Raw genomic sequence first — 14,432 nt, forward strand, 5'->3', positions numbered from 1 at the left:
ATGGAACTAGAGAATGGGAGGATTTATTTGCCTGCTGAGGACGGAGCTGCATGTCACCCTGGGTGTGCATCACAAAAAGCTTCCCTACATAAGATCATCCTCTGGTTCCATTTCTTAACCTCTGGATTGACACTGCAGTCCCAGATTCACGTGATGCTCTGAGAGAGTGAGACCTCTGAGGGAAAAGAATGAAATGCGCTCTTGACAACCAAGGCCCAGATCCACCGATCAGGCTGACTGGGGGACTAGAGAGCAGCAGCAGTGAAAAGGACAAGAGCTCGGCAGTGTTCCTCCAGGATTTATCATCCTCTAGGATACAGCATGGAATACAGGGAAGCCGTGTAACGTGCAACGTCCAGGGCCATTCATAAAGGCCTCAGAGCATGCGGAAGGTTCACGTGTTCTGATTAGCAAACGTCTAACTAGAACAAAAAGCTGACCTGCAGAATGGCCATCATTAAGTCTACAAATAACAAATGCTGGAGAGGGTGTGGAGAAAACGGAACCCTCCTACCCTCCCTCCTGTTGGTGGGAATGTAAACTGGAAAACAGTACGGAGGTTCCTCAAAAAACTAAAAATAAAGTTGCCATATGATCCAGCAATCCCACTCCTGGGCATATATCCAGACAAAACTCTAATTCAAAAAGATACATACGCTCCTAGGATTTCCCTGGTGGTCCAGTGGTTAAGACTCCATGCTTCCGGGCTTCCCTGGTGGCACAGTGGTTGAGAGTCCGCCTGCCGATGCAGGGGACACGGGTTCATGGCCCGGTCTGGGAAGATCCCACATGCCGCAGAGCAGCTAGGCCCGTGAGCTATGGCCGCTGAGCCTGCGCGTCTGGAGCCTGTGCTCTGCAACGGGAGAGGCCACAAGACTCCATGCTTCCACTGCAGGGGGCAGGGGTTTGACCCCTGGTCGGGGAACTGAGATCCCACAGGCTGCATGGTGCAGCCAAAAACAACAGCGGAAAAAACGAAAAAGATATACATGCCCCTACGTTCACAGCAGCGCTCTTTACCATAGGCAAGACATGGAAACAACCTAAATGTCCATCGACAGATGAACGGGTAAAGAAGATGTGGTACATATGTACAATGGAATACTACTCAGCCATAAAAAAGAATGAAATAACGCTGCTTGCAGCAACACAGATGGACCTAGAGATGACCACACTAAGTGAAGCAAGTCAGAAAGAGACAAATACCATATCACTCATATGTGGACTCTAAAATATGACACAAATGAACTTATCTACTAAACAGACTCACAGACATAAAGAACAGACTTGTGGTTGTCAAGGCGGGGAGGGGTGAAGGGGGAGGGGTGGGTTGGGAGGCTGGGGTCAGCAGAGGCAAACTATTATCTATAGGATGGATGAACAACAAGGTCCTACTGTAGAGCACAGGGAACTATATTCAGTATCCTATGATAAACCATATGGAAAAGAACATGAAAAAGAATGTCTATGTATGTATAATGCAATCACTCCTACTATGCAGAAAATAGCACAATACTGTAAATCAACTACACTTCAGTAAAATAAAATTTTAGACAAAAGGTGACCTGAACAGCTCCTCTGATCCCTCCTAAGACTGAGGACCCACCACCATAGGAAAAACAGACTGCTTCTGACGTAACGTGATGTATTTATTCTGGGTAGGAGAGAAAATAAGATGTTCACCTTCAAAAGGAAAAGGCAGAGAAGTTTTATTGGGTTTTTTGGGAAGAAAAGAGCAAGTAATTGTCAATTCTTCATCTAACTCTGAGATCTTCAATTTACAACTACTTTACTCACTGCAGAGGAAGTAAAAATTTACCAAAAAGCCAGTTCATTTTTAGTTTAAATTTAAATTCTGAAACTAACAAGCTAACTTAGTCCGATGTAGTGTCTTTCAAAGAGGACACGGGATAAAAATGGAAGGAGCTAAGGTGTTGAAAAGTGCAAGGTCCATCGGTTCCAACGTGTAAATTCAGCTACACAGCAGCTCAGCAATCTGGAAGAATTAATTTTCCTCCCCCAAAGCTTTTGACTCTCAGGGCAATGCACACACCCACCCCTTGTTATCTAAGAGACCAGAGTGATGAAAGGGAAAAGATCTCCCCAAGATCAACATCTGACCACCCGAAATAGAACTGCCTTCACCTTGAAACAATTCTCCATGGTCCTGTTGTTCAAATTTTTTCTAATGATGGAATATCTAATTCCAGGGAAATATTAATAGCTTCATTATGTGACCATAGGGCTAATTAGTGATGCACCTAAAGAGTTTGGGGGCTAAGCTATAAGGTGTTTTTTGAACAACATCTGATCTTTTGATACAAATCTACTGTTACCAAAGAGTTAGTGAAATAAGCAAACTCCCATAAAAATGGAGAAGCAAAGGATGGAGACCAAAAAGATTTCATTTGGAACATGCCAAGGTCTGACTCAAGCCAGGGATACTCAGGCTGACACCTGGTAGGTCCAGCTCAATGTGGAGTGGGTACCAGTACAGATTAAGAGCAGAAAAACAAACAGGTGCTTGGAACCATGCCGGGAGCAGAGTTCAGAAAATTCTGGCAAATCATGGAGGAGGGGTCAGAGGAGTCTAGATGTGTCAGTAGGGTAGGCCTGAGGAAGGGACCCTTGATAATGTCTAGGAAGCAAGAATCAACATTTTTCCTTAGCTGGACACCCCTGCCCATCGTGAGAACAGGTTCTGTGCAAAGAACATGCAGAAGGCCTCCAGGTGCCAGGGAGCCTAGGGTAGAAGATAAGGAGGTTTGGAAGAACAAGGCCGTCCCCCTAGGCCAACCCACCAGACGAGAGAAAGACACTCTTCGCAAGGCCAGCACAGACAGGTGGAAAGAAGGAAGCCACCCAACATGTTCAGATTGGTTCCTTGACCCACAAAAAAGTCCTTGTCCTGGGGGACACCCACATCAGAACTCTCTCCAGTAGTCTGTCATGTGGTCCTAAAAACATCTCAGATGGGAGACTGGGAGCCACGGGCCACCACCTCTCCTGACCTGGTCCCACAATCGTCCCAGCTCAACTGTGTCAATGCCACTGCTTTGGCAAAGTGACAATCCTCAGAATGTCCCCACAACTCTGGCTAATGCCTCAGATTGGAATACCCCTTTTATATGTTCATGCCCCAAATCATCCTGACCCTTATGGTCCACGACTACCTTGGTCACCCTGTACCTCTATGTCTTAATAGCTATAGATAAGAATCATAGAAGTGTTAGCTACTATAATTCTCTCATTTCATTTTCTTGAGGACTTTTCTTTCCTTTTAGAAAATTCCTCAGAGCCCTATGCTATCAATCAGAGTAGCCTTATGCTATCAATTATAATAATAATAATGGTAGTAGTCATAACAGCTCACATGTATTGAGTACTTTCTCTGTCAAGCGCTATGCTAAGGGCTTTACATATCTACATTTCCTACAGAGTTAAATCCTATGGCATCAGCCCTATAGCGTAGATGCTACTATTGTTTCCATTTTACAGAAGAGGCAACTGAGGCACAGCGTGCCAACCTTCATCCCATCTTGTTCCCTGTGAGGAACTCCACGCCCAACAGTAAAGCCTCAGGAGTCGAGAGTTTATGAGCAGGGTTTGTTAACTGCTGGGAGTGGTGGTCGGGGGCACGGAGGGAGGAAAATACTCTTTGGTCTGAGCTTCTGGAAGAGCACTCTTGACTCTCTGGGTCAAAATGTAGCTATTCTATTATTTTGCTCTGGCACAGGGTACCAATTCTTACCAATTGTCTTTTTGGATCTCCCGGTCACTGGAAAAAGTCACCATTGCTGCCACTGGGAAAACATCCTTCTGTTCTCTTGAGTGTCTGGAAAGATGGCATGTTGGAAATTGACTCCACAAGGCAAGAGGTTATAATTTTCATCCATCCTAACAAGAAAGAGGAAGAAAGCAGAGCTGTAGATTGGACAGCCATGGGGTGCACCATCTTGAATCTTGAGTCAACAGAAGACTGTGACAGTCTCCATCGGCTCTCATTATTTCTAATTGTTTCTCTGTCTCCTACTTCATGAGTCTATTCTTAAGCTTTTGAAAAAGGTGAGTTTGGGGGCAGAGGGAGTGTGTGCACGTGTCTGCGTTTGTCTATCTGTGTTACCTCCCAGGTGGCCTTCCTTCTCATAGACAGTGTGTTCCTTGTTTCTTGGTGAAAGGGAGGCCAGGTGCAATGACCCGGGTTCAAGTCCTACCACTACTACTTCTGTCTGACAGGAAACGAATTTCTTAAATTCTCTAAGCTTCAGTATTACAATCTATAAAAAGAGGATGACAAAAGCACCTTACTTTTTGATGGTGATGTAAGGATTGCATTAAAAAAAAAAGTCTCGGGCTTCCCCGGTGGCGCAGTGGTTGAGAGTCCGCCTGCCGATGCAGGGGACACGGGTTCGTGCCCCGGTCCAGGAGGGTCCCACGTGCCGCGGAGCGGCTGGGCCCGTGAGCCATGGCCGCTGAGCCTGCGCGCCCGGAGCCTGTGCTCCGCAGCGGGAGGGGCCACAGCGGTGAGAGGCCCGCGTACCGCAAAAAAAAAAAAAAAGTCTCTGGCTAGAGTAACTGCAGTATAAAAGTTAGTTAACATTTCTACTGAGCCTCGCAAAAAATGCCTGTTGTCAAGATGAAGAAGTAAACAAAAGGAGAAGGAGAGATACGAGTTACTCTCCAGCCCACGGGGGGCATGTGGGGCTCACCAGGGAGTCTCCAGTGCCACCTTCTCCTGTGACGCTGACCAGAATCTGTTCTCTTCTCAGTGGGTCCCAGAATAACAGAGGAGGAATGCTTTGTATGCAGCTGTTAACACACATCAGGGCAACAGAACTGTGAAATAGAAATCTATCAGACTACCATTTGACTCTGTATTTCTGCCCTAACGTTTTATAAACATGTCAGAGAGAAGATGAAAGAGTTGGTTGACCACAGAACCAGTGGACAAAACAGTATTTCATTATAAAATAGGAAAAGAAAATAACATCTTCTCAAGTACTCTGGTTTTTTTCTTTGGAAAATGAAGTTTCATTGTTGAATAGTTTTGTAGCTGGGTCCCCAGTGTTTTCCTTAAATAAAGACATGAAAAGTCTAGTTTTTCTCTGTATCAAGAAGGTACTGTCTCACTCCTTGACGAGTTTATTTAGAAACTGTACTTGTTCAGCAATTAAAAATAAATTCAACTGAATCTAGCTAAGCCACCCAAGCCAACACAAAGCACGCCACATATTCTAATCTTAGACATTCTGGCTTCAACATGGAAAATACTTTGCCAGGAGCTTACGCACAGCCCTCTGCGGAAGTCGCTCTTGTTTCTCAGTGACACGAAATCTAAAGAGCTAAGAGTGAGTCTGCAGACCAAGGTCATGGTCATTCCAAATATCTTTAATCCCACTCCACAGACTGGGAAGACTGGATCCATCGCCCATCACAGCTGTAGATTCAATCGCTATCTCGATAGATGCATTCGATTCCATTCTGAGGTTCCTCTCAGTCTCCTCCTTCAACTGGAGACAACCAATGCATTTAGGGTTCCACCTGCAGTTTTTTTACTTTAAACTTCAGTCAAACCCATTGCCTAAATTCTTATCCACATGTGTTTCGTCTTGACCACAGACCAACTTTCACGGAACTGCCCAAGATTCCAGGAGTCTCCAATCAGACAGGGCCTCCTGCCTAATTCACTTCTATATTCTTCAAAGCCCTGTGACCCCCCCCCAAGGCCCTGGCCCCACCCAGCACCCCACCCCCCGCCCCTCCTCCATAAATCTGTTTGTTAGAGCCTGGCATTGAGATCTGCCGGCAGCCGATGGGAGCTAACGCGGGTGAAACGGGAGGCCAGCTGGGCTGCATTCCACACCAGCGCCATCTTGGCATTTAAGCAGGTGTGCAGAATAGTGACTGGTCCGCATCTAACCTGCACCAGGTGTTTTGTGTGAGTGACTGGGTTTTAGTCTCAAGCAACTTTGTTTCTCACCTTATGAAGGTGAGGCTATTGAGATTCTGGACAAGGTCAGTAACTTGCTCAAACCCACAGGAAAAGAGGAGCCAGAATTCCAACAATTGATTTCAAAGGGATTCTGCTTTGGTGTGACCACCACCCATCCCAAATTACTCCCACCAAATCCAGTTTAAAACACAGAGTTCCAAGTATACTAGGATTCCACCTCAATTAGGTTTCCACCTGCTGTTATTTCAAACCTTAGTCAAACCCGTCACCTGAATTCTTACACACAAGCGTTTCATCTGGACCACAGACCAACTTGCATGAACTCAATCAGAGAGGGTCCTGCCTGATTTACCTTTCTATTCCTCAAAGCACTGCGACCAGGGGCTCCCCCCGGAGCCTCCCGCATAAACCTTTGCTATCTGGAATGGGCTGGCTACTTGTTGCTGGAAAGCACCTGGAGCTTTTGCCTGAAACACTCTTCTGTCCTTAAAGCACAGGAATCCTCCCTGTTTTTCCAACAGTCTTGGCCAGGGGTACCCAGGATGTTGTGGACACGACGGGAGGAGCAGGAAAGAACGAAGAGCACGGGAAGGAGACCAAGGCATCATCTAACATCGCACGGACAGGACTCCCTGCGAGTTCCTGATCCGGCTCCGGATAAAGGCGACCTCACTTGGTCACGCAAATGGGCCGAGGGGGTGGTATGGGCGGGAGGTGGCAGGCTCACCTGAGGAAGAAGAAACAGGCGTAATCCTAGACCACGGTGTGGGAATGACAGGAGAAGTAGCCCAGGCCGCTGAGGTGGAGCCTGGAGCCCGCGGGCACCTCGAGCACGCTGCCCCACGCCTGGTCCACAGCAGCTTGACCTCGGCCCGGTAGAGGCGCCCCGCCTTGCCGGCCTCGTACTGCCGGGGCAGGAGCTGTATAGGCCGTGCACCTCCTGGTGCAGCGCCAGCACCTTGGCGTACGAGATGGTCTCGGTCAGCTGGGCGCCGCAGCCCTCGTTCAGGGGTCTCCACTCGAAGGGGAGCTGGCAGCCGCAGGCGGCCCCAAGCCGCTCGGCCAGGCAGAGCGCGGCGAGCAGCCGCGAGGGCAGCGTGCCGTCTGCGACCGGCCGGGTGGGCGCTGCGCCCGGGGCGCACTACCGGGGCGCTGGGCGGAGAGGCCCGGGGCGGAGCTGGGCCGCCGGCGGCGTCGGGGAGCCCGGAGCGTCCGGCCCACGGCGCCGCCCCGCCGGCCGGAGAAGCGCAGCCCTAGGCGCTCAGCTCCGCGCGCCGCTCTCTCCGCCGCCAGGCTCACTCGGCCAGTCCCAGCCCGTGACGCCCCACAGCGGCGCGGGGAGGACTGGCCGCCGCCTCCTCACGCCCCCCGGGGCACGGGCGTGGGCCGCGGCGGGAGGAGCGGAGCCGGGACGCCGGCCGGGGGTGGGGGGCTCGCGATGCTCCGCAGACGCTCTGCGCTGGATGCGTCGCCCCGGGGCGGGCGCGGTGTCTGGGGGCAGCGCGCGAGAAAGCCAGTGCTGGGAGCGGCGGCCCAGCCCTCTTCCTGCGCGCCGATGACTTGAGTCAAAGCTTTCCAGGCGCAAAGCCTGTTGCAGACCCGCGGCCTCTTTAAAACGAGCGCTGTCAATTGCCACGATTACTCTGTATATGTTGTTGCATTTTCTATGTAGTTCATTTACAGTCAAATATATAGCAATCTGACTTTACCTTCGCAGAGGTTAGCTAGGAAATTAAGTGTGATCCAATAAACTTTTCTGGACCTCCTCTCTCTCTCTGCTTATGTTTTAATGATGGTCTTTGGAAAGTCTTAATAAAAGATTTGAAAAGCCAAAGCCATAGCGCTCTGATTTTCCTACAGCCACCTGACTTCATGATTTACATAATTACTGCTTTCGGATTCTGAACACCCTACACCTGAGAAATAAATTCAGAGGTAAATTTCAAACAGCTTTTCACAAGTCAGTGAGTGAACCTGAGGAGACCGAAACTCACAGTTCTATATTTCTAAACTCAGAGGTTGCTTTTATGTCCAATTTTCTTTAATTGTTCCTAATGTAGTAAGAAGAAGAAAATAAAGGATATTACTTAGAAAATATGTATCTTTTATATATTCAATGTAGCACACATATACATAATATCATGCATATAATATACATACCATCATACATATATCATACATGTTATATATAATACATATTTATAATAAATTTACAAGCAAAACTGCCTTAAAATGGCAGGCTCTTTGTTCTGCAAACATCTTATTAACCAGGGTGTCTGCAAGTTTAAGCCTTGGAACCCAGCTGAATTCTTCTCTGTACTGAAGGGAAAAGAGTTCTTAGGGAATTCTGGAAGGAAAGGTAAAGAGAAAAGAGGATAGAGAAGCAGGAGAGAAAATTCCAAGGCTGGGCCTCACCTCCCATGACCCCCAAATCGGGAGGGCTTTGGGAATCCCAACAAGTGGAATGACCAGGACTCCAGCCAGCGCTGTCCAGCTCGGGAGGGAATGGAAGGCTACAGCCTGCGTGAGGTCACACTAGTCCAGAATCTGATCAGCGACTTAGTGGACTCTGTGATGGGCCTGAAAGAAGAAAGAAATGAGTAACAGCTCTCGCAGTTAATAATTAACCCCTGTATAGCTAGTAGTCAGCCTGGGGCTTCAACAAATTTTGTAGGAAAAATAGCTATATTGAGGGAAGCAAGTGGGCAGTAGTCCCAATGGTATATGACTCTCCACAGCACTCCCCCACCTCAACCATGGTAGATGCCAGACTTTCCCACAATGGGGAAATGGTACCTGAGGTTGACATCAGACGTTGTATGTCAGGACTGCTTATTTGCCTCTCATGGAATATATGAGTTAAAACATTTTATAGTATCACTGTCTTAGTCTGCTCAGGCTGTCATAACAAAATACCACAGAGTGAGAGGCTGGAAGTCCAAGATCAAGGTGCCAGCAGGATTGCTTTCTGGTGTGGTCTCTCTTCCAGTCTCCTACACGGCCGCCTTCCCACTGTGTCCTCACTTGGGCTTTTTCTGTGTACATGTAGCAAGAGAGGGAAATCTCTGGTGTGTCTTCTTATAAAGATGATTAAGACCCAACCTTGTGACCTCATTTAACCTTAATTACTTCTCCAAATGTCCTGTCTCCAAATATAGCCTCATTGGGGGTTAGGGCTCTAATATATGAATTTGGACAGGGAGAAGGAGGCGGGACAGGGGTAGGGGGTGGGGAGTGGGGGGGAGGGTGACACAATTCAGTCCATAACAGTTATTTAGCAGGTGTTTTGCAGGTTTGCTAGAGAAAAAGAGAGAGGATATGAAACGGTTTATACTCCGGGCAAGCCGACTTAGAGCAAGCAAGCATTGCCAAATTATAATATTAACAACTGCTAACGCTTATACATTGCATACTACAGGCCAAGCACTGTTGTAAGGACTTTGCATATGTTATCTTAATTAATTCTCCAAACCACACTTCAAAGTAGGTATTAGTATCGTCCTCATTTTAGAGATAAGGTACTTAGGTACAGAGAGGTTAATTGACTTACCCAAGATCACAGAGCTACAAAGTGACTGAGCAAGGATTCAAACCCCAGCATCAGATTCCAGAGTCCACACAGGCAGAGCGAGAAAACTTATGGTTACCAAAAGGGAAAGTCGAGGGTATAAATTAGGAATTTTGGATTAACAGATACATACTACTATATATAAAATAGATAACCAACAAGGACCTGCTATATAGCACAGAGAACTATATTCAATATTTTGTAATAACATATAATGCAAAAGAATCTGCATATATACGTGTATATATATGTGTGTGTGTATATATACATACATATATATATAACTGAATCACTTTGCTGTACACTTGGAACTAACACAACATAAATTAACTATACTTCAATTAAAATGGTTTAATAAATAAACCATTTACCTGAGCAGACTAAGACAGTGATATTATGAAATGTTTTAACTCATTTAGTAAACAAATTCTATTTATTTATAGCTGACATAATCATCTATATAGAAAATCTGATACAATCCACAAAAAAACGCTACTAGAACTAATAAGCAAGTTTAACAAAGTATGGAATACAAGATCAGCATACAAAAATCAATTGTATTCTATATATAACAACAAACGTTTGGTAATTGAAATTTAAAAAGCAATACCATTCACAGTAGTATCAAAATATATAAAATACTTAGGAATAAAGCTGAAAAGACTATACACTGAAAACTATAAATATTACTGAGAGAAACGGAAGAAGTCTGTGAAAAATGGACACACATAGTTTGCTAACAGTCAGGAGACTGAATGTCGTTAAGGTGTCAGTGTTAACCAAACTAATCTACAAATTTAATGCAATCTCAATCAAAATCTCAGTGGACTTTTTGGTAGAAATTGACAAGCAGATTCCAGATTTCATATGGAACGCAAAGAACTTAGCCAAACCAACTTAAAAAATAAAGACCAAATTTAGAAGACTAACATTACCTGGTTTCAAGACTTACTGTAAAGTTATTGTAATCAATAAAGTGTGCTTTGGTGTAAACACAGACACATAAGCCAATGGAATAGAGAGTGCAGAAGTAAATAAATAAATAAATAAAGTTTTTCTACAAAGCTGCAGAGTCAATTCATTGAAGAATGGATTGTTTTTTGAACAAATGGTGATAGAACAATTTGATATTCATATGCAAAAGAAAAAAAAAGAACTTCAATCCATAACTTGCACCATATGCAAAAATTAACTCAAAATACAAAACGTGAAACTTTTAGGAGAAAGCCTCTGCTTACTTGGGTTAGACAAAAATAGCACTTTATCAAAATTTAAAACTTCCGTCTTTAAAAGACACTGTTAAGAGAATAAAATGTCAAGCCATAGACTTGAAGGAAATGTTTGCAAAGCGTATATCTGATAAAGGATGCATATCCAGAATACTCAAAGAACTCTCAAAACCCAGTAAGAAGACAAAAAAACCCAATATAAAAACGGGCAGAATACTTGAACAGACATTTCACCAGAAAAGATATCAGGATGGCAACTAAGTGCATCATTAGTCGTTAGAGAAATGCAAATTAAAACCATTGTGAGCTACCACTAAACACCTAATAGAATGGCAAAAATTAAAGAGACTGATCATATCAAGTGTTGTTGAGAATGTGGAGGAACTAAAACTTGTATACACTGCTGGTGGGAATGGAAATTGTACAACCACTTTGGAAAACAATGTCATGGTTCCTTAAAAAGGTAAACATACAATAGAGCCATTTCACTCTTAGGTATTTACCCAAGAGAATTAACACATATTCTGTACAAAGACTTGAATATGAATGTCATTACAGCTTTATTTGTAATAGCCAAAAACGGGAAATAACCCAAAAGTCCATCCACAAGTATACAGATAAACAAACTGATATAAAATGAAGTATTATTCAGCAATTTAAAAAATGAGCTATTAATAGTGTCTGGCCTTAAATTTAGGTCTTTCATCCATCTTGAGTTTATTTTTGTATATGGTGTTAGAGAATGTTCTAATTTCATTCTTTTACATGTAGTTGTCCAGCTTTCCCAGCACCACTTATTGAAGAGACTATCTTTTCTCCATTGTATATTTTTGCCTCCTTTGTCATAGATTAATTGATCATAGGTGCGTGGGTTTATTTCTGGGCTTTCTATCCTGTTCCATTGATCTATATTTCTGTTTTTGTGCCAGTACCATACTGTTTTGATTACTGTAGCTTACATTACATTATAAACTTTGTAGTTTTCTATGTATCAAATTATAATCCACTCTATTAGATAAATCATCACACTCACAAATCTCTTCAAGACAACCATTTCTCTGTTTGGGGCTGCAAATCAGGAAGCTATGGGAAAACACCTTTAAGATTCTTAGACGTCTTCTTGTGTAGCTGAGAGGATGATTGAGATACTCCTTAAATTTTTCTGATGCCTTAACAGAGACGTTGACCCTGAGGTCATACTTTACTAACAGCACCCTGTATTTCATCTGCAAACCAAGGCCATTTCTTATGTTGAGAGATTTTTTCTTGGAGAGACTAGGGTTGAATGCAATTTTGTTATCAAGCCCACAAGTTCTAGTGCTTTTTTAGTTCTTCTAAATTCTGCTTGAAATCTAAATAGTCCCCTCTTTGCCTCAACTGGCTCCTCCTGGACTTTACCATAGGCATCTAAAAGAAGCCAGATGGCACCTTCAACATTCTGTCCAGAACTCTCCTTAGCCAGATCCACAAGTTCATGAGGTACCCTTTCTATTTCCCATATGTCCACAGGCTAATAGTTTTGCTAGTTTTTCCTGCCAATACTGCTAATAGTTTTGCTAATTTTTCTGCCTATATCCTATTGGAAGCTGAAAGTTCTCTTTCCTTAAGCTTCCAATAGGATATTCCTCACTACCTTTCGGCCTCCACCAAACAGTCTCTTCATCATTCCTCCAAATTTCTCCATTCCTCTCCCAGACTCAAAATCAATGCCACATGTGATGGCAGGACCCCACTTGGAGGTAATAGTTTCTGCTTTAGTTAATCTATTGCAGCATAACACATCACCCCAAATTTAATGGCTTCTAACAATTTATTATTACCTCATACAACTCTGTGGGTTGGCCAGGAGGTTACTGGGCTTCACATGTTGTTGGCTTGGAGACGGGATGTCTAGAAGATCTAAAATGGACTCATTTTAGAAATGGACTCATACAGGGATGGAAATTGGTACTGGCTACAGTCTGGGAGCCCACTTTGACTTGGCTAGGGGTCTCGATTCTCCTCCAGGTGGGCTTCTCCATATGGTTGCTTATGCTTTCTCATAGCGTGGTGGATGGGTTCCAAGAAGAAGCATTCTAAGAAGACAAGGTCCAAGGACTTACCAGTCTTTCACTTCTTTCACTAATGTTCCATTGGTCAAAGCTAGTCATGCGGCCAAGACCAGAATCAATGTGCGAAGGGACTCACAGGGGTACAGATAAAAAGAAGCATGGTTCATTGAGGGCCACCAGAGTGACAGTCCATCACATCCTTCAAATCAATACTCCATTTATTTTTGGTTGAGCCAAATGATTTAGTGCACAATTGTCATTATAAGATCATTTTGTTAATTATAAAACAAAATAAACTCATTTTTATAAATTTTCATTTTATTTGTCAAAAATCATACCTATCAAACCTGTTTTTTTATTTTTATTAAAAAATTTTTTATTTTATATTGGAGTATAGTTGGTTTACAATGTTGTGTTAGTTTCAGGTGTACAGCAAAGTGATTCAGTTTTACATATACTTGTATCTATTCTTTTTCAGATTCTTTTCCCATTTAGGTTACTACAGAATATTGACTAGAGTTTCCTGTGCTATACAGTAGGTCCTTATTGATTATCTATTTTAAATATAGTAGGGTGTGTATGTTAATCTGAAACTCCTAATTTACCTTTCACCCCTGCCCCTGTTATTCCCTCTGGTAACCATAATTTTGTTTACTATGTCTGTGAATCTATTCCTGTTTTGTAAATAAGTTCATTTATATCATTTGTAAAGATTTCACATATAAGTGATATCACATATTTGTCTTTGTCTGACCTACTTCACTTAATATGATAATCTCTAGGTTTTATGTTGTCTACTATGATGTTTTTGGTCCTAACTTTAAGTGGGTTCCATTTGCGTGACCTTTTTCTAATATTAGTTATCCTTAGATATAAAGAATCCTGTGTTTTGTTTCCTATTTACTTTTTATTCTTTCAGTCTCACTCTCAGGTCAAGAATACTTTGCAGAGGAAGAGTTAGTCCCAAAACAGAATTTGGGTGATGCTGGTCCATAGAAATAACACCATCCTAAGAGCACCAAAACATCACCCCTCATCCTGACATATCTTTTCTTACTTTACTCATGAAGAAGAACTAAATAGTCACTTTTCCACCAGGTTTCTAACTAGGCACTGATAACTAGGTGTGGCTTGAAATTATATACAATAGTACTTTCCTTGTGAAGCCTTAATAACCTACCGCTCTTACAAACTGCTTTAGTATGAGAGTTCTACAAAAATTAGTTCTGAAAGGCCTATAGTCTTATAAAGAACATTTTGAACAAAGGTGTACTTTTTAAATAGAGGTTTAATTTCATTCTCTGATACACCTTTAAGTTTTAAAGGAAGCTGTAAAGAATAAGAGTACTTTATGTTTTATAATGCTGTGCAGTCTACACTCAGCTTTTAATACCTGGGCTATGTCTTTTTTATAGATAGAAAAAAATCTGAAGTGTTTGAATTCACTGAAACTTAGGAAACACTCTACCTTCTTATTTAATCCTTGAAGAAATGACAGGTAATTTTTAAAAAGGGATTTAAAATCCAGCCAAGAAGCATGTATGCTGACCATTTTGTTTTCCTCCCCAGAGAGTCTCAGTTTAATCATATAGTAGTCAGTGTAACTCAAGCTTTTTTTTTAACCTCAGCAT

General features: G+C 43.2%; 1 pseudogene across 1 annotated transcript; it reads right to left on the minus strand.

Annotated features, from left to right (window-relative positions):
* Positions 1-2,248: 2,248 nt before the first annotated feature.
* LOC149749942 (coiled-coil domain-containing protein 3-like) lies at positions 2,249-12,900 on the minus strand (annotated as a pseudogene). The gene is made up of 4 exons (XR_016391243.1): positions 12,853-12,900; positions 7,317-7,541; positions 6,681-7,094; positions 2,249-3,897 (listed from the first exon to the last, which is right to left on the minus strand). The product of XR_016391243.1 is annotated as a coiled-coil domain-containing protein 3-like (transcript).
* Positions 12,901-14,432: the final 1,532 nt, after the last annotated feature.

Source organism: Delphinapterus leucas, chromosome 2 (assembly GCF_059928025.1).
Source record: "Delphinapterus leucas isolate spDelLeu-1000000601 "Yukka" chromosome 2, BTC_Dleu_Yukka2, whole genome shotgun sequence".
Lineage (NCBI taxonomy): Eukaryota > Metazoa > Chordata > Mammalia > Artiodactyla > Monodontidae > Delphinapterus > Delphinapterus leucas.